This window comes from Muntiacus reevesi, chromosome 14, assembly GCF_963930625.1.
Source record: "Muntiacus reevesi chromosome 14, mMunRee1.1, whole genome shotgun sequence".
In the NCBI taxonomy this organism is placed as follows: domain Eukaryota; kingdom Metazoa; phylum Chordata; class Mammalia; order Artiodactyla; family Cervidae; genus Muntiacus; species Muntiacus reevesi.
Window position 1 is genome coordinate 62,599,307 of NC_089262.1, and position 6,998 is coordinate 62,606,304.

General features: G+C 51.3%; 1 pseudogene; it reads right to left on the reverse strand.

Moving 5' to 3' along the window:
- Positions 1 to 291: 291 nt before the first annotated feature.
- Positions 292 to 1,088, reverse strand: LOC136146433 (CD151 antigen pseudogene; annotated as a pseudogene).
- Positions 1,089 to 6,998: the final 5,910 nt, after the last annotated feature.

A 6,998-nucleotide genomic window follows, 5' to 3' on the forward strand; every position in this document is an offset into this window, starting at 1 on the left:
AAATCGCACAGGCCTGGGAGCAACCCAAGGCCATGACTTCAGCCCAAAGAAGACAGCGGTGGGAGGGGGGACCCTTGTTAATCCCCACCCCAGCAGATAGGTGGGGCTGACCTTTTAGGCCTTGGGACTTTGGTGTGCAGCTAAAGGCACTTGAAGCTGCCTCTGGGGTCTGGGGTCCCCAGAGGTCCTGGTGATGGCACAGTGGGGGCCCCAGGCACCAGAATGCAGTCTCCCCGGCAGGGGAGGGGGTAGATCTGCGTCCTGGACCACAGCAGCCTTCTGTCAGGAGCCTCAGTAGACACCGCATCGTGAGGAGCTGTGGCGAACACAGAGGCCTGGCTCCCGAGGACACGGGCAACAGTGCTCCAGCCTCAGGCTCCTGTACCAGCAGCTCGTGAAGGGCACGCTGAACTCCCGCACACAGGCGATGCCCAGGCCCACGGCCCCGCTGACCCTCAGGTGCTCCTGGAGGAGGGTCTCCAGCTTGGTGATGCAGCTGCCCTCCACTCTGTAGATGTTGGGGGCTGGTCTTGCAGCAGCTGTCAGGGACCACAGGTCCACCTGCCTGGCCCAGGCGAATCCACTCCCTGTCCTGCCAGTCCTGCAGGCTGTTGCTGCCACAACAGTAGAACTCCTGCTGCAACCCGTCCACAGCGCTGGTCACACCCCTGTGGCCCGGCTGTGGGTACCCCTTTTCCATGGTGTCCTTCAGGTTCTCCTTGAGCTCTGCGTTCAGCTGCTGATAGTAGACACAGGCTAGGACTCCCGCAATGATCTCCAGCAGAAAGTTGATAAGGAGAAGGACGCAGTACAGACGTAGCAGGTTCCTCTGTAGACGTAGCAGGTTCCTCTGTTCCTTGAAGGCAGCAGAGCAGCCCAAAACCCGTCACCATGACGACAGCGCCCGCCACCACCAGGATGCAGGCTGTGGCCAGGCAGGTGCTCCAGGCCAGCCGGCTGATGCAGTCACGCCTGAGGGCCCTGCCGGCCAGCCCAGCCAGCCAGAAGCAGCAGTTGCAAGTGAAGAGCAGGTGCTTGAGACACATAGTGCCGCAGGTAATTGTCGACTTCTCCCTGAATTCGCCCATCCTGGGGACGGCAGGCGGGGAAGGGGCTGGCTGGTGGGGAGGGCTCCTCTGTAAGCAGGAAGACAGAAGTTCCCACCTGAGAAGGCGCCACTAGAAGGCCAGGGACAGGTCACAGGTTGGCTCAACCAGCCCCGCGTCCGAGTCCGGCGGCGGGCGGCGGGGGCCGCGGCTCTGAGCGCAGAGAATTCGCAGCCGGCCCGGGGCCCGGCCCGCGGCCAAGGACGCGCGATGCAGGTCAGAGCAGAGCTCCGCGCAGGGGCGGGACACCTCCTCGGGCGGGCCCCTGGGGTCCACCGGAGGCTGCAGAGGCCAGGCGGGCTGTGGCCCCACCGCGGTCCACGCCCTCCCCACTCACTTTTTAAGTAGCTAAGGTGCTGTGTCCCAGACAATATTCTGAACACTTAGGTGATGGAGGGCAAGGAGGTGAGTGTATTATCTGGGAGGCAGTCAGACGACAAACATAGAACATGTTCGGGAATAAACAAGGTAATTCCTGAGAGTAGTACAGTGCCGTAAAGAAGATATAAGATGGGCTAGTTTAGACTGAGGGACAGGTAGGGATGATCCGAGAAACTGACAGTTTGATCGCCTCCCGCATATTGAAAAACCTCTGGTCCTGAGGATCTGGGGAGGAGCATTTCAGGCGGAGTGCCGAAGGCTTTAAGGACAATGCAGCTGGAGTGTTAGAAAAGAAAATAAAGGAAGAGAAGTAGTGTGTGAGCCGGGAGAAAAGAGGTAGGGGAGAGTCAGGCACACCCAGCATAAGTAGTCTGAAAGCCAAGGTGAGGTTTTACAGGGAGTTTGGATTTTATTCTAAGTGCAATGGGACACTGCTGGATTTTGTCAGGCAATGATTATATTTACATTTACATTTTCGTAGCCAGAAGGAACTACATCAATGGGTTAATAGAGACCATCAAGGGGTAGAGGGGAAATGAACAATTTTTTCTTTGTTTCTGTGTGTTTTTCTGTAACGCCCAAATTTTGACAACTAGAAACAAACAATAATTTCTCTTTTAAAAATCATGCAACAGAGAGCAATGCAAGCTAATGGCCACCATTTACGTGGAGCCATTTACAGGAAGAGAAGTCTTTTGCCATGTCATCCCATTGCATTTTCACAACAACCCCATGAGTTAAGTCAGACCATTCGGAAGGCTCAGACTCTAGCAGAAAATGTCAGAACTGGGACCAGAATAAAGTTTCTACAGCCTTTGCCCAGGCTGGTTGATTCTGCCACACAGTGAGGTTTCTGGGGCCCTTAGATCTGCCTTGGATGCATCCAGATACCCAGAGGCCCCAGGAAGAAGTCATAAGATTCCTGCCCCCTACCCCCTCTCTGTCTGAGGGAGAGAAGGGAGGGCACAATGCCCCCGGTTGTACATGGCTAGTGCAAGAGCACGTGTGTGCAAGAAGAGGGGTCTTGCCCACATGGTAGATGCTCCATAGACATTTGTTAATTAGTGAAAAGACTTGCTTTCAGGAAAATGCTGCTTACTCTTGGGGGGTGGTTTAGCTGACTTCACAATTCATTAGCTGTGTGATCTCAGGTTAATTATTCTACCCTCCAAGCCCAGAGTCATCTTCTGTAAGATAAAGATAAAGCCTGTACTCACTCACCTCTGTGAAGTGTGATAGTTGGGGGCAGGCTCTAGAACCAGACTGCCTGGGCTTGAATCTGCTTCTACTCAAGACCTCAGTTTTCTCATCTGTAAAATGTGAGTAATAATACCTGTCTCCTAGCACTGATGTTAGGATTAAATGAATGGATGGAGAACTTTGAAGAGGTCGTAGCACATAGTATGTGCTCCTTAAATGTCAGATAATATTAGCATTAGCATTATAGGGAGTTTGCATCAAGGGAGAAGCTTTCGGAAGCACAGAACTTAACACAGGGTGCCAATAAGGCTGCTACTGACTTTCTACCACTATGCCTGCCATGATCACTGTTTCAGTGAATTTTCATAGGAAGCATATAAATTCACCAGCCACCCTTTTGTTTAGAAAGGAGACCCCTTACCCACCAGGAGGTCCTTTGCCTAGTTAAACAATAGATCTACTCTCTCCCATCTCAGTAGGTTTATCTGTTCAAGGTCATGGGAATAATCCTCTGACATTTTCCAGGGTCTCTGTCTCTAATTCATTTAAGGAGCCACTTTTTACATTTCAGGCTTGACATTTGCTGAATGACATGAATGGAACCTGCTCAGGTGAGCAGCCTGGGGTCACAGGACCTCTGACCTGCACCCCTGTTTTCAAGCCTCAATTGTTTTAGGACCACCAATAATTGTGCAACAGCTGTATACCCCTGGTCTACTGGGTCTCCTCTTCCCTCATTATTTTTCTTGAATTTGTCTCACATTCAAAGCTCAAAATATGTTGCTTCTAAAGGGAAGCATACTCATTACTATAAATGGAAAGCCACAAATAGAAGCTACTCATAAAAAGAAGTATTATTCAAATGAAGCCATATTGCTGAATTCTAGAGGAATAGGGTCGCCCATTGAAGACTCTAGGCTCATAAAGCCTTTTAGATGTTCATTTAAATGGGAGATCTGGACAGGTGTGACAGACGTTAGTGCCCCAGTGGGAGCCTTCTTGGTGTAATAAGGATTGAGAAAGACTTTAAAAAGGAAAAACTCTCTAACCACCTGATTCTATCTTTTTATTCTGTGTCTGTTCACCTCCTAGAACTTTCTCGTCTGCTAGGGGCTCCCTTTTATGCTGTTCAGCTCTTTACTGAGAAAGGTAAGGTGTGAACAGCCCATTCTGCGCTTCTGACTTGTTAGGTCTCTTTAGGAAGGTTCTTCGCCCTCTCTGAGACGCCACTGCCACACACATGCTTAGTTGTGTCTGATTCTTTGTGATTCCACGGGCTGGAGCCTGCCGGCTCCTCTATTCATGGAATTTTTAGGCAAGAATACTGGAGTGGGTTGCCATTTTCTACTCCAGGGGATGTTTTTGACCCACGGATCAAACCCACATCTCCTGAGTCACCTGCATTAGCAGACAGATTCTTTACCACTGCACCACCTGGAAGCCCCTCTCTGAAATGAGGGAGCTGGATTAGAAACATATTCTTCTCAGATGATTTTCAGCCCCCCAAAGTGTGCTTGGCTACCCATCCATGTTTTTCCCCTGCCGACAGAGCAGGAGTGAAACCCACCCTAAGGATGGTCTCTGGAATAGTTCAGGTCCCTGGATCTCCATGAGAAGCAAAGAAGTGGGATTTGCCACATAGTCACGAATGAATGTATGTTTCTAGAGGAGTGCATTTTCTGCATTTTGAACTGAGCAGATGGCTGTGTTTGAATGAAAAAGGAAATAGCCAAACCCCTCTCTGCCCAGACTACGCCCTAGGAAGAAAAGACAAAACGGCTTCAGGTTTCATCCCCTCATTCAGCAGCTCCTGCAAAGGTTTCCTTCATTAGAGATCCTGGTAAATGCTGCTGAGGCATCGCTGCTAAATGATTGCTCTTTCCAGGTCTCCTCCCTGCTTCTAAACTGCTTGGAATCTGCCGCACCTGTGTGCATTCAGATTCTTTAGCCTGGCATGTGCGCCACTCCTCAGTCTGGTTCTAACCTGCACTTTCAGTTCTGGCTGCTGGAACGCCCCTTCCTTCAACCTGCTTCGGGCAACCTGGTTCCCTGGCACAGAGTAGGTGTGAAAAAATGTAATTTAAGAAAAGAATTTGTCTTATGCTGGGATGCCTCTACAGTCCTTTTCAACATGACCCTTTCTTGAGCGTCAGGGACGAATGGTGATTGAAAACTTCCTGTGTGCCTGCCGTGGTGGGGTGACCACAGTCTCAATTTGCTGGGGATTTTCCTGATTCCGGCACTGGCAGACCAAGAACCGAAACCCAGGTGACAAAGGCAAATCAGGTTGGTGGGTCACACTGTGTGTGAAGACTACATGTGCTCTCCCTCCATGGGGCCTCCGGCACAGTGGGGGAGGAGACAGTGAACAAATGACAGTGAACAACAGAGAAATAAGTCATTACAAGCCGAGGCGAGTGCAAAAAGAAGGCAGCCCCAGGACTTCCCTGGTGGTTCAGTGGTAAAGAACCCACCTGCTAATGCATTGGACATGGGTTCGATACCTGGTCCAGGAAGATCCCATATGCTGCAGGGCAGCTAAGCTTGTGAGCCACACTGACTAAGCCCGGGTACCCTAGAGAAGTCCCTGCAGTGAGGAGTCCGCACACAGCAATGAAGAGAGGCTCCCTGCTCGCTGCAACTAGAGGAAGCCCATGCATAGCAACGAAGGCCCAGCACAGCCAGAAGTAAATTAATAAGAAGGCAGCTGTGAGCTGACTGATGTGGGTACGGAAAGGAAAACGCAGGGTCCCAGCCCTGGAGAAGCTCCTGGTTGCAGCTAGGAGAGAGAAGGATACACAGCTTGTTTAATATCAAGTACCAAGTGTAATGGATCAGAAATGTACACTCCCTTTTCCCTGTTCACAATGCACCATTTCTATTTTAATTGCAGTTTCAAGCATCAGAAACTCACTGGTAAATTAAATAGATAAACATCAATCAAAAGGGCATTACAAGGAAAAGCTGAAAAACTAGGGGGCTTTGAAAGAGAGAGAAATGATGGTTTCTCAAGGAGCTGAGAGAGTAAAAAAATATGTCAGAACAAAAGAACATGCCTTGTTCCATTTCCATTAGAAAAACTGACTCAAGCCATCCTCTGCCCGTGGGTTTCTCTGCCCAATATTCTAACTCCAGTAAGAAAGAATTTGATAGCCAAGTTTGGGTCTCATGCCAACCCCTTGGCTAGGCTAGGGCAGCTACCATGATTAGAAATCCACCAAAATAGTTTGTGATGGGGCCCTGGGGAGTGGGGTGATTGCTAATGGCAACAGAAAAGCCAGGATACTGGGAAGGTGAGGGCCTCAGTCACCTGAATTCCTCTTAGTGAGGCGGTCCAGACATCGCCTGGCCGAGGCCTTCCTGCACTGTGCTCACTGCCTTCCAAGGAGCTCTGCTGGCCTTATGTCCAGAATATCCTGTTCTGTTGTGACCATGGACAGCCCCATGCTGACGCCTGCCTTCAGCTGATGGCACCTTGGCTATGCCCACCTTAGAGTGTGTGCTGGGTCCTTGGGCACAGCCTGCCCATTTCCTGGCGAAGAGCCGTGCTACTGAGGACTTTCAAGAGAGTCCTAAAAGAGCCCATTGCCCTGACAATCCCACCCGCCCTCCCCCCGGGCCACTGCCCTCGAGCCAAACCAGCCTTCTCTCTGCTTCTCACCCACTCCGCCTGCTTTGCTATCCCTTCTGCCCATTTGTCTGCTTTGCTGATCTCATAGCTCAGCAGTTCTGCATCGGGGAGATTTTGTCCTCCAGGAACATCTGCTGACATCTGGGGACAGTGTCAGCTGTCACATTAGAGAGCAGGCTGCCACCAGCATCTTACGGGTCGAGGCCAGTGATGCTACTAAATGCCTCGTAAAGCACAGCACAGACCCCTGACAGGCCCCCTGACAGACCCCCGACAGAGAGCTGTCAGGCCCCACACGCCCTCGGTCTGAGGTGGAGGAGTCCAGGGGTGTGGCTGAATGCCCGCGGCTCTGCTCAGAAGTCCTCCACACCAAGAGGCCTTCTCTCACCATCTACCCATGCCTCTCTGTCTCGCCCCCTTTTGTATTTTCCTAAAATGATTGTGTCTGTGTATTCAGTTGCTTGTTTGGGCCTGTCTCCTGTACAAAAGGGTCAACCCTTGGAGAGCGGGCCCCCATGGGCCTTGCTCCCAGCTGGGGCCCAGCCTGGAAAGCAGCATGTGGGACCCTGTGGGCTGCTCCACAAAAACGTGATGAGTGACTGTTTCACAGAGGACAGTGGCTCCACCTCCTTGAAGAGCAGAGGTCAGAGCACTCGGCTATGAAGCCCAGCCCTCCTCAG